The following is a 13659-nucleotide window of genomic DNA, read 5'->3' on the forward strand; positions in this document are numbered from 1 at the left end:
TGGTATTTGTTATTTCCTGAAAGACTTTAATAAAATTAATCAAACTTGACTTCCCTTTATAAAACCATGTTGATTCTACCTGATTGCATTGAGATATTTTTAATTACTTTGTTATAACTTCCTTATTTATAAATTCTAAAACTTTACCTATGACAAGTATAAGGCGAACTGATCAATTGTTACCCTTGTTGAATAAAGGAGCTATATTTGACCTTCCAGAATCAAGAGAATCTTGGAAAATTACAGCAAAAGCATTTACAATCTCAACAGACACTGCTTATAAAACACTTATAGAGTCTATCAGGTTCTGATGACTTGTCAACCCTTTGTTCTAATAGTTTTATAATAACAATGCCTTTCACTGGCAATTGTTTAGCTTTTCTATTTTCTCCCAATCTCTCCTTCATTTTACCTTCTCTCCTTCTGTTCTTCTCCCCAAAAGTCCCAGCTCTTGCTACAGTTTCCCCTCTCTCTCCTCCTCATTCTCTTAGTCATCCTTCTTCTCTCTTCATCTATTTCCCCAACACCCTATGTAAGTAATTGTTTTTCTCTCCCCACCTTTCTTATTCTTCCCATCTTTCCTTATCTCTCTACATTTTGCTCTTACTTTCTAACTTTTTCTATCTGCAGACCTTCCTCTTTCTTTCATTTCTCCCCTTTCTGACCTTTTCCTTTCTACCTCTATTCACAATTCCCATTTCCTCCTTTCTTGCTTTGCTTCCTCTCTTTTCACCCCTTTCTTCTTTACATCTCTGCTTTTTGTCTTTTCTTATCTGTCTCTCGTGTTCTCCCCTCTCTCTCTTCCTTATCTTTCCGTTTATTTTTCTCCTTCATTATTTTATCTCCTCTGCGCTATTGATCTCAATTTCTATGTGCTTTTTCATTCCTACTGTGTCTCTTTCTGTAATATACCAGCTGCTATCTTTCTTCCATTTTTACCACTGTCCTCTTTTTTCACTTCCTTTCTTCTTCTCTCCTCCTTTGGATGTCCCTTGTGACTGAGGATGACTCCCTTCCATTCTAGAGTTGTGTGTCCTGAGGTGACTAAACAGTCCATTGTTGGTCCGGCAGTTATTGTAACAGCGTATGGGTAGGGTGTTTGGATTGTTGCATATTCCTTTGTTTGCTGTTTGTTCTTTGTTCTTATCTCTACCTGGGCTTACTGGATATGTGCAAGATGGTTAACATATTCATGGATGCTTCTTCTATAGTTTGCGTGATTTTTAGCAAGAGAATTCTGTGAGTTTGTGGGGAAGTTTGACTTTCATGGAAACTGTGAGGATGTCCTTGAAGAAATTTCTCTGCTTTCCAGGTGACAGCTTGTTAGCCTCCTAACATGGTTGATTAATCATGACTAGTCTCTTTGTGCTGAGAATGTTGACTTAAAAAAGGACACTGATGTTGAAGTACCCTGTACTACCATTGGATTTGCAGGATTTTGCAGAAGCTTTATTAGAGATATTTCTCTCAGGACTTGAGGTGTACCTCCTTCCTTGTGTTCTCTTTTCTCTATTTTCTTTCTTTTACTCTCTTCCTTTCCATACTCTGATATCTTTCCTCATTCGTCCCCTTTCTTCTCTCTTTTCTCCTTTGTCAATTCTTCCTTTCCCCCTCTCATTTCCCCATATCCTATATAGATGGTGGTATTGTGTTTGCAAATATATGGTCATTGTTTTGTATTCTATCATTTATAATAATATTGACAATATTTAATATCTGGACGATTTTTATCAGGCAGGTTAAGGGGCACATTTGTTGGTGGCCTTGTTTGGTGGGTGGTGCCTGGCATAAGCCAACACAGGTGTGCCATGTGGAGGACTGTCAAGTGCACATGGCCGTCAATTGTTGGGTGGTGGGGTCATTGGGCAGAGGGTTGGTTGGTGGGAAAGTAAAAGTGCAGGAGGTAAATCAATCCCAAAAACAAAGTTACCAAGTTACCCTAGTTAAAAAGATTGTTTTCATGAGGGATGGATGGGATTGAAGAGAACATTGAGGATAAAAAGCATGATGGGGTGTCGTTTTGATGGATGGAAAGAATCAGATGGGGATGACACAATATGGGGAATATATGGGAAGTTGGGGATGACATGGGATGGGTGGCATGGAGATGGATGGATGAATTGATGGAGTTGGTCAAATGCAGCAAAGTAACAGGACAAATCTTTACCACAATCTATTATTTGGAAGGTATTCTGTGTATAAAAAGTGAAGGCTCATTGGATTTGAGCAAAATGTATCAGAAAAGCCGTCAGTAAATTGTAAAGAGTACATTAATATTGATTCAATTGACAATGAAGGTGATAAGTCTATACCCTACAAATTCAAACAATGTAGCGCTGGAAGAGCACAGCAGATCAGGCAGCATCCGAGGAGCAGGAAGTTGATGTTTCGAGCATAAGCCCTTCATCAGAAATGTGGGGGGCAAGGGGGCTGACATATAAATATTTGGGTGGGGATGGTGCTGGGGGAAGGTAATTGGGGTGGCATGGTGGATGCAGTTGGGGGGGGGGTGATTGTGACAGGTCAGGGGGCTGGGTGGAATGGTTAGGTGAGAAGAAAGATGGAGAGGTGGGATAGGTCAAGAGGGTAGTGCTGAGTTAGAGGTTTGGGTCTGGGATGAGGTTGGGGAAGAGGACATTTGGAAACTAATTAACTTGATGTTGATGCTGTGTAGTTGAAGGGTCACAAGGTGGAAGATGAGGGGTTCTTCTTTCAATCATCGAGTACTTGGAATTGGCAGTGGAGGACGCCAAGAACTTGCATGCCATGGTGGACTGGGGGGAGGGAGTTGAAGTGGTCAGCCATGGGGAGTTGGTATTATTGGGTGCATGTGTCCCAGAGATGTTACTGAAATGCCCCACGAGTTGGCATCCTGTCTCACCTATTAGAGGAGATCACATCAAGAGCAATGGACACAGTAGATGAGGTGGGTGGATGTGCAGGAAAATCTCTGCCGGATGTGAAAAGATCCTTTGGGGCCTTTGACGGAGGTGAGGCAAAGGTTTTACACCTCATGCAGCAGGAAGGAAGGTGTCCAGTGTGGAGGGTGGGTTGGTAGGGGACATGGACCTAATGAGGGAGTCATGGACGGAATGGTCTCTGCATAGCATAGATAAGGGTGGGGAGGGAAATATGTCTTTGGTGATGGGGCCTGACTGTAGGTGGCAGAAAATATGTCCTGTGGTGTTAGATAAGATTAGATTCCCTATAGTGTGGAAACAGGCCTTTCGGCCCAACTAGTCCACACCAACCCTCTGAAGAGTAACCTATCCAGACCCATTTCCCTCTGACTAATGCACCTAACACTATGGGCAATTTAGCATGGCCAATTTACCCAACCTGCACATCTTTGGAATGTGGAAGCACCCAGAGGAAACCCACGCAGACATGGGGAGAATGTACAAACTCCACACAGACAGTCGTCCGAGGCTGGAATCAAACCTGGGACGCTGGTGTTGTAAGGCAGCAGTGCTACCACTGAGCCACCATGCCACCCTTGTCCTGTGGTGTATAGTAACATTTGTGAACAGTTTGATAAGAACATGTCATATTCTATGACTATTCACTCAGGAAAGTGGTGGCTTAGTGGTTTTATTGCTAAACGACTAATGCAGAGGCCCAGGTAATGTTTTGGGGACTTGAGTTCAAAATTGTTCCATGGCAAATGATCACATTTGAAAGGAGTCTTGTGACAGTCAGTCAATGTGTCCCCCACCTGTGAGCCAGGAGTGCAGGTTCAAGTCCAACTTGTTCCTGAGGTGTGCACTGACGGCTCTGAACAGGCTAATTAAAATAAATTGCATTCTTTGACTACAGGTCACAAAATTTGTATTTAGGTTCCTTGGCCTGATATTGCAGATGGATAATTTTATGTTGCTTTTTCCAGTGTAAGAATTTTGATTTTGTTCAAACATTTGTTGAAAGAATAACTAGATTTCTACTTTTAAAGGATTGTTGCAATAAAAACACTAATCCTGTTTTGCAGGACTCAGCTTGTGTACTGAAATTTAGTACATAACTAAAATACAAAGGTATTGCACCTCTAAATGTTGTGATGAGCATAAAACATGAAATCTCACAATCATCTAAAAGTATAATCTGTTTTGAGCTTCCTGACACATAGCACCTCAATTGGTTTCTGAATACTCATATGCTATAATGCTTTCTCCAAATACCATTGTCCTCTTTTGCATTCTTTGCAGATTTGTGCTGACTTCCTTAATGCAACTTTGTCTCTTTGCTTGGCAACCTCAAAAGTGGTTAGAGTATCATCTCCTACTATTACGCTAAAATCAGCAGTGACAAGACTGCAGTGTCCTCTGTCCAAAACCAGTGAATAGGCAAAACCAAATTATTTTCATTTTTCTCATCAGTCCTGTTACAGCATATGACTTAAGTCATGTGACCTCACTGAAAATCAGGATGTTTCTCAGCATTTGAGATTATAACAGAAAATTAACTAATTTTAAATAAAATCTAATATCTGATATCAAATGGCATTGTGAGTTCACGGAGTGTATAAATCAATAATTCATTCATCAAGAAATGAAGGAATTTATTTTCAGAAGATGAAATACAAATTTCAAAGACTGATTTTAATTTGACAAAATTGGCAACAATTATGTAGTAATGGTTTCAAAATTGACAGCCCAGTTAATGACAAACCTCTGACCATTACTATTTCTGCAGAGCCCTATCACTGACACTGATTGACAGTTTAGTGAAAACTCAGTGTGCCATGAAATCTCTGCCTATTTTTACTGTCTATATAACCCAAGAAGCCCCAGTGAAATAAATTTTAGATTACATCTCCATGTTCAGGAGAACCATGATCTATGATTGGCATACCTTCCCTGCACCCTAAGCTACTTGTTGGGCAGCTGCTGGCCCACAGGGCATGGTACCATCCTAGATCCAGTGAGTTGCCTTGGTCACATATGGGATAGACAGTTTGTTTGATCCAGTGAAATGAGGCCCACACTTTATCATTACTCAGGTCTTTTCATGCCGCATTGTGTTGCTTGCACATGCTGTCTGTCAGCATGCAATGTTATAAACTGAACTCTGTGATCCCTCGTTTCATCTGTACATTGTGCCATGAAGTGAGGAAAATATCAGCAACATTGTACATTCCCAGAAATAAAGAGTTACTGTATTAGAATTCAATTAACATATTTGTAATCTCAGACAGAAGTGAATTCACATTGCCCATATTATTCTGGTTTGTTGTCTTCACCAATGCCGTGTATACCTAATATTGTGAATTGTGAGGCTAAGAAGTATTCAAATAAGCATTTGTAGTTTTCTGGATATGTTTGTCACCTGGCAGGATTCAGTAAATTCTTGGAATTTGGATAGCTTAGGAATCTGCAGATCAGACCAAGAATGTCAAGAACTAGAAATTAAGTAGCCCAGTTGAGTGTGGCAATCACAAATCAAGAACTCTCTACACTCATGCCTATCAGGATAGTCATAATGGAAATTTGATGTACCCATCCCATCTCACCTGCTCCACCGTGCAATAAGGTCATGGTTGATTTGATCTTAATTTGTTGCCAGAGCTGAATACGACAAAATGGCTATTAAGGGCTTTCTTTTTCACTGACATAGACAAGTGAAGGAAAGTTGAGCTGATATAGAATTTCATATAAGCTCAAATCCTGGCCTTTACAGTCAGATGACAAAATGCCTCTGAGACTTGATGAGAAGTGACTACAATGCAGTAAGACTGCGATAAGGCAGCTCTGATGAAAACCATCTGATTTGTGATTTCTGATTTTTATGTGAAATAGAAAGGGAAAGCTTGTCCAAGTTGAGATGAGACTTTTAAAATAATTATAATTACATATTGGAGTAGGCACATATTCGTATAAGAATAGAAGTTTAAATTTATTGGAAGTTGGGGAATTAAAATTTCTGAAGGCAGTTAGCCTTGGATGCAGAGACTAGTTTTAATAAACACCCTTGAAGAAACTATTTTTTCCGTCAGCAAGTAGATTAGAACAAGAAACAGTGTAAACAAGATAACCTTGTAAGAGTACCAAGAGCCAAATAAGGTAGAAAGGGGGGCAGGAACAATTTTGAAATAGGGTCACTGTAACCTCAAGAGAACAAACAACTGCTGCTTCCCTCAGATAAAAGGGAAGCCATTCCCAAAATTGTAAGCTTTGTCACAGAATCATAGTATTATGTTTAACTATGTAAAACTTAATGAGTAATTTTATATTAGAGCTGATATTAGAAATATTATAACAGTTGGTAGAAATTATCACCCTTTTAATCTTCTATACTAAGATCAGCAAAGGCTGTGAGCAATTTTGAAAAGTCATTAGTAATAAGCAAGTGGCTGGAAAATGTCTAGGAAGGAACATAACCATCGGTGTTGGAATGCAGTCAATGATTGTAAGATCCCAAGGAAAGGTGATAGGCGAACATCATGAGATGATGCGAGAACCTAATGTGGACCATGAAGTTGTTCATCTTTGATTGTGTATTCACGTAATTGAGTGTGTAGGTCTGCACAGATTTGGCAAGCACTGATGTCAATTTTGCATGGAACCATTGTAATGCAGTACATATAAATATCCTGTCCTTTATTGGGAAAGGTAGAGTTCAAGGTTTGGGAGAAGATTTATAGCTCGGGTGCTCGTTGTTGTGGTTCTGTTCGCCGAGCTGGGAATTTGTCTTGCAAACATTTCATCCCCTGTCTAGGTGACATCCGCAGTGCTTGGGAGCCTCCTGTGAAGCGCTTCTGTGCTGTTTCCTCCGGCATTTATAGTGGCCTGTCTCTGCCGCTTCCGGTTGTCAGTTCCAGCTGTCCGCTGTAGACTACAGCAGACAGCTGGAACTGACAACCGGAAGCGGCAGAGACAGGCCATTATAAATGCCGGAGAAAGCAGCACAGAAGCGCTTCACAGGAGGCTCCCAAGCACTGAGGATGTCACCTAGACAGGGAACGAAACGTTTGCAAGACAAATTCCCAGTTCGGCGAACAGAACCACAACAAAGGTAGAGTGTCACTGATCACTGATCTGAGCTGTAAACAAGAGGACAAATGGGTCCTATGTGAAAGCCAGATTCGGACTGGTCTCTGGCCTCTCCCACAAGTGTGGGAAAGGAGCGCTGAATAAAGATCAATTTGTGCTACTGAACACAGGATTCAGATTCCTCTTTAAAATGCCTCTCTAACGGCCTTAACTCCTCTTTCCTGCTGGACCACGCAACCCTTGATTCTCTTGTAATTGAAAACTCTTTTTGAATTCTGTTGAAAATGTTCAGGATTAGTTGTTTGCAGCTTATATGATGCCCTTTGTAAAGACAGGCTGTAAATTAGTGCGAAGGCTTAAAAATATTGTAAAGCAGTTTATAAAATCATGAGGGGCATGGATAGGGTAAACAGACAAGGTCTTTTCCCATGGGTGGGCAAGTCCAAAACTAGAGGGCATAGATGACAGAGGAAATATTTAAAAGGGTTTTAAGGGGCAACTTGTTCACACAGAGGATGATGCGTGAATGGATTGAGTTGCCACAGGACGTGGTGGAGGTTGGTACAATTGCAACATTTAAAAGGTGTCTGATTAGTTTATGAATAGGAAGGGTTTAGGGGGATATGGGCAAAATGCTGTCAAATGGGACTCGACATATTTAAGATCTCTGATCAGCAAGGACGAGTTGACCAAAGGGTCTGTTTGTCTGTTTCTGTGCTATGTATCTCTATGACTCTATGACTCAATGAATACCAGCTAAAAAGATTGTATTGTGGGTGGCACGGTGGCACAGCGGTTAGCACTGCTGCCTCACAGTGCCAGAGACCCGGGTTCAATTCCCGCCTCAGGAGACTCTCTGTGTGGAGTTTGCACGTTCTCCCCGTGTCTGCGTGGGTTTCCTCCGGGTGGTCCGGTTTCCTCCCACAGTCTAAAAATGTGCAGGTTAGGTGAATTGGCCAAGTTAAATTGCCTGTAGTGTTAGGTGAATGGGGTAAATGTAGGAGCATGGGTCTTGGATGGGTTGCGCTTTGGCGGGTCGGTATGGACTTGTTGGGCCGAAGGGCCTGTTTCCACAGCTGTAAGTAATCTAATTGTAATGGATGTGGTGCTGAGGACATTCCTGATGCACATGGGCAGGAGAGCTGGGTGGTTAAGAAAACCTGAAGAATAATCCTCTGAAGCGAATGGAGCAGAAGGGTTAACTCATTCTGACTGGACCTGAGGAACCATAAAGATAAGTCCATAAGTTCATAAGATATAAGAGTAGAATTTGGCCTTTCGATCATGGCTAATATGCTTCTCACTATCAATTTCCTGCCCTCTCTCCCTAACCGTTAAAGCCATTACCAACTAAGAATCAGTCTAACTCGTCCTTAAATTCACTCATTGTCTTAGTATCCACTGCACTTTGGGGTAGCAAATTCCACAGATTCACATCTCTTTGGGAGAATTAGTTTCTCTTAACTCTGTTTTAAATTTGCTACCCCTTATCCTAAGACCATGCTCTCTTATCTTAGAAAGCCTCATGTTGGATCATGTTCAAAAAACAATACAAATCGGTGAATGGCAAAAGTAGCTTCTTTATTCAGCAACTACATTAGCATAAGTTCGAGGTGGTAATAGAATCCCAAAATCCAGTTCTTACAATAGCCTCTTTATACACGTTTCTTCCATATATTAAAATTGCATTACTATGGTGTTAGATTGTTTTATTGACAGTAAACAAGGGTTGGAGGGGCTTTTGCCCTTGGAGACAGGAGATGGATTAAAACATGTGCTAAGTGTTGCCTGCCAATCCTGATAGCATTAAGAGTGTAGTCTGGTCTACTTGCATATTTAAGAGGTATTAGTCCCTTTGTTTTTTAAGTTAGTAAAGCTTAGTAAAACTTACTAGGCCTATATGTACTAAATAAGATAGAAATTTTACCTGGACTTAATAAAAGAATAAAGGATATTAAACAGATTACTCCAGCTGGGTTGTGAGATTTATTTACTATTTGCTGGTGTGAGTTTCATTCATTCACGCAATTTCACATAAGCGCTGTTTTGACTGTTAGTTTCTTAAAGGGAAAACAGTCCAGTTAAAAGGTATTTAACAAGTATATACTAACTGGGGAAAATGCTTGGTGTCCTGTAATCTGTTCAGGTCCGAGAGACAGTTGGTAAGGACTGATTCGGTTTTGGGTAGGTCATGGAGACATGATGGCAAGGTTGGCATTGTTCTGAATAAGTTGGTAGTCTTTGATATTTATTCGGACATAGTTTTTGATATAAAATAGTTTTGGGTAGGTCATGGAGATATGAAGGCGAGGATGGTATTGTTCTAAATAGGTTGGTAGATTTGATATTTATTCTGACATAGTGTTTGATGTAAATAGGCCTGATAAGGGTTGAAGGTGTAAAGGAGCAGTAATGGGTTTGGAAGTATTGCTTTAATTTTAGTCTATCTTGCAATAGTAAAATATACTAAAGAGCCACAGTTTTATGAATGAATGAATGAAGCCACATTATAGTAAATAATGGGTGAGTAAAAGTTATGAATGATTGAACAGGAACCTGGTATTAATGAATATAGAGAGCTGGTGAGTGAGTTAATTAAAGACAATATCTCACACCCACAAGAGGAAGCATCCACTCCATGTCTATTTTATCCATCCCTTTTATCATCTTGAATACCTCAATTTGATCTCCCCTCATTCTTCGAAATTCCAGAGAGTATACACCTAAACTTTTTAGATTAGATTACTTACAGTGTGGAAACAGGCCCTTCGGCCCAACAAGTCCACACCGCCCCGCCGAAGCGCAACCCACCCATACCCCTACATTTACCCCTTACCTAACACTACGGACAATTTAGCATGGCCAATTCACCTGACCTGCACATCTTTGGACTGTGGGAGGAAACCGGAGCACTCGGAGGAAACCCACGCAGACACGGGGAGGACGTGCAAACTCCACACAGTTAGTCGCCTGAGGCGGGAATTGAACCCGGATCTCTGGCGCTGTGAGGCAGCAGTGCTGACCACTGTGCCACCGTGCCGCCCATAAACTGTTCAATCTCTCCTCATCCTAACAATCCCTCATTTCTGGGTTCATTAATCTAGTGAACCTCCTCTGAATGCCTCCAATGCCATTACATCTTACCTCAAATAAAGGGACAAAAACTGTGCACAATACTCCAGGTGCAGTCTCACTAATGCCTTGTATAGTTACAACAATACTTTCTTACCTTTATATTCTATTCCTTTTGCTATAAAAGCCAACATTCCATTCACTTTCTTTATTATGTGCTGCATCATGTTAGCTTTCTGTGACTCATGACTCCCAGATCCCTCTGTACCGTAGCACCCCGAAATCTCTCCCCATTTAGATAATAGGTCACCTTCCAATTTTTCCGACCAAAATGCATGACCTCACACTTACCCACATTAATCTCCATCTGCCATGTTTTAGCTTACTCTCCTAACCTATCTGTATCCATTTGTAAGGTCCTTATTTCCTCATTGCAATTTACGATCCTGCCTATTGTTGTGTCATCGCAAATTTGTCTATAGAGCCTTCTCTCCCTGTATCCAATTGTAAAAATATGTGGCTCAAGGACTGAACCCCGTGACACCCCACTAGTTACCTCTTGCCATCCAGAAAAAGGCCCATCTATCCTGACTCTCTGTCTTCTATCCATCAGCCAGTCACTTGTCCTAGCTAATTAATTATGCCTAATCCCATACGATCCAACTATTGTGAAATAACCTTTTGTGTGGCACCTTATCAAATGGCTTCCAGAAGTCTTACCCTTTCTGTTGCCTCTGACTTGCCCATTCCAAACGAATGGTACTATTGTCCTCCATTGTGAAAACTGAAGAAAAGTATTGATTTAGTATCTTTGCCATTTCAGTGTTCCCCACTATCTTCCAAGAGACCAACAGTAGTGCAAGAAGTCCCATGACATCACATGGATGGTCAGCATTGGTGAATCTATCTTAATGTGACATTTCCATCAGCTCCTCATATTATTCAACATTCACACAGTGGCAGCGTGTGGCATTATGGAATCCTTCACAACATCAAGGCATTCTGTTGCATCCTTACATAAATATCAATATTGGTAGCTTCATATTTATCTCTCGCTATTTCCACATACTTCTAGCTTCAGAACTGTGGTAGGCAGTGTGTACTATCTAGAAGATGCATGGCAGAAATTCACCAAAGATCCTTAGACAGCACCTTCCAAATCCATGATCATCTAAAATGACTAGGGCAGCAGGGTTCGATATATGCGAACACTATCACCTTCAGGTTCCCCTCCAAGCCACTCACCGTCCTGGCTTGGAAATATATTACCATTCCTTCACTGTCACAGGGTCAAAATCCAGGAATTCCCTCCCTAATGACATTGTGGGTCAACCCACAGCAGATGGACTGCAATGGTTTAAAAAGGCAGTTCACCACCACCTTCTCAAGGGCAACTAGGGATGGACAATAAATACTGGCCAGCCAGTGATGCCCACGTACCACAAATGAATGAAGTTTTAAAAAGGCATATCAGATAAATATAGTGCAACGCTATCACTGATATGTCTGCCCTCTCTCTTTCAGGACAGGCTCAGACTGTAGTGGAACAGATCAGAATCAGAGGCACAAGAACATTTACACTTCTTGAGCCCAACAGAGGAGATGGCTGTCTACATTGTACGACCAACCATGAAAGGAGTCGAAGAGTATGGCACTGGAAAAGCACAGCAGGCTAGGCAGCATCCAATGAGCAGGAGAGTCAACGGTTTGAGCATAAACTCTTCATCAGGACATTCCTCATGAAGGGCTTATGCACTAAACATTGACGCTCCTTCTCCTCAGATGCTACCCGACCTGTTATGCTTTTCCAGTGCCACACTTTTTGACTTGATCTCCAGCATCTGCAGTCCTCACTTTCTCCAATTATGAAAGAACTCAAATCTTCTGGCATGACTGAGAATATTGAGGATAATGTTTTGTTCCTCACTGTGCATCTTTTTTATTCCCAGGAAAACCTTATCCAACTGTGATAGGCAAAGTGCTGATGATGTCACCATGGACATCTTCCTTCCCATCTTGATCTTTTTCCCTCACACTAACCTTCCCCTCCTAAGTTCCTGCTTTCAGACACCTTTGAACTTCCACTTGCTCTGGCAAAGAGGCCCATGAGGATGAAAGAGAGCAACAGAACAACATGGATGAAAAGGCCCTGGAGATATGATCTGACACCACTTCAGATTGCATTCATCCTGAAGGTTAGTACACTTTGTATCAGCAAGTGATAAGTCATCAGGTTTGAGTAGCCTGCGGCCAGGCCAGCAAGAGGATGGGCTTTTTTAAAATTCATTTTATGGGATGTGGGTGTTGCTGGCTGGCCAGCACTTATTACCAGTCCCTGGTTGCCCTCACGAAGGTGGTGGTGATGATCTGCCTTCTTAAACTGCTGGAGTCCACGTGCTGTGGGTTGACCCACAATGCCATTAGAGAGGGTCTTCTAGGATTTTGACCCAGCTATTGTGAAGGAACAGTGATATATTTCCGTATCAGAATGGTGATTGGTGTGGAGAGGATTTGAAGGTGGGGGTGCTCCCATGCATTTGCAGTGGGCTGCAATATACTACAGCAGAAGACCTAAATGAGGATCTGGATAGGGTGGAATATGCATGAATATTGAATGAAAATGCATACTAAGATGTTTGGTACTTTGACATCAGCCTCCTCTCACTGAAAAGGAGCATGGAGAATCCTAGCAGCAGTTGGCCAGAGGTCATCTCAGCACCCTGGGTTCCATCTTCTTGTCATTTTACAAACCAAGAAGCACTGCTCCAACTGCCCCCATACCAGTTTTAGTCTTTCTGTAGATACCTGCCTTTTCTTCACATTGCCTCCACCCCCCTCCAATCTGCCCGCGGCGACTCTCCCCTCAGGAGGAATGCAGCATCACCCTTGTTAAATTCAGGAACACCCAAAACTTTTCAACTAACATTTTACTGTAAATACTGCATTTGAAAGTGTTCCAACAATTACCCAACCTGCGAATTGTATGTCTTGTTCGAAATAATACTTGTCTGGGGTCTTTCAGCCAACTTCATGCTTGTTTACAGAGATTAAGACAGGGAGACTGCTTGCACACATATTGACAAATGTGGAACCCTGGGATCACATTAGCTGATTGGGTTAATTTGATGTTAGGATTAAGTTAATCAAAGGTTAGTTAGTGCATATAAGAAAGGTCACAGGAGGTGGCTGACGATACAAGACAGGCAGGTAGAGCGGTGCAAAAGTTTTTCCCTCACTAGTTGAGGCCCAATCTGATTTTTCAGAATCTTGTTGGTTTTGAGTTTCGAATATATCCAGGGATGGTTTAATCTTCTGCACCAATAGCAGCAGAGAGATGGAAGAACAGATTGGACAGATCTTGGAAAGGTGCAAATGTAACTGAATTCTTATGGGTGACTCAAACTTCACCAATATCGATTGGATCCTCCTTAGTGCAGATGTTCTGGATGGAGCTGATTTTGTCAGGTATGTCCAGGAATGATTCCTGACTCAATATGTAGACAGGCTGACTAGTGGGGAAGCCATATTGGATTTGGTGTGAGGCAACGAGCCAGGCCAGGTGTCAAATCTCTTAGTGGGAGAGCATTTCGGTGACAGTGAC

The sequence above is a fragment of the Chiloscyllium punctatum genome, chromosome 3, assembly GCF_047496795.1.
Source record: "Chiloscyllium punctatum isolate Juve2018m chromosome 3, sChiPun1.3, whole genome shotgun sequence".
Taxonomy (NCBI): domain Eukaryota; kingdom Metazoa; phylum Chordata; class Chondrichthyes; order Orectolobiformes; family Hemiscylliidae; genus Chiloscyllium; species Chiloscyllium punctatum.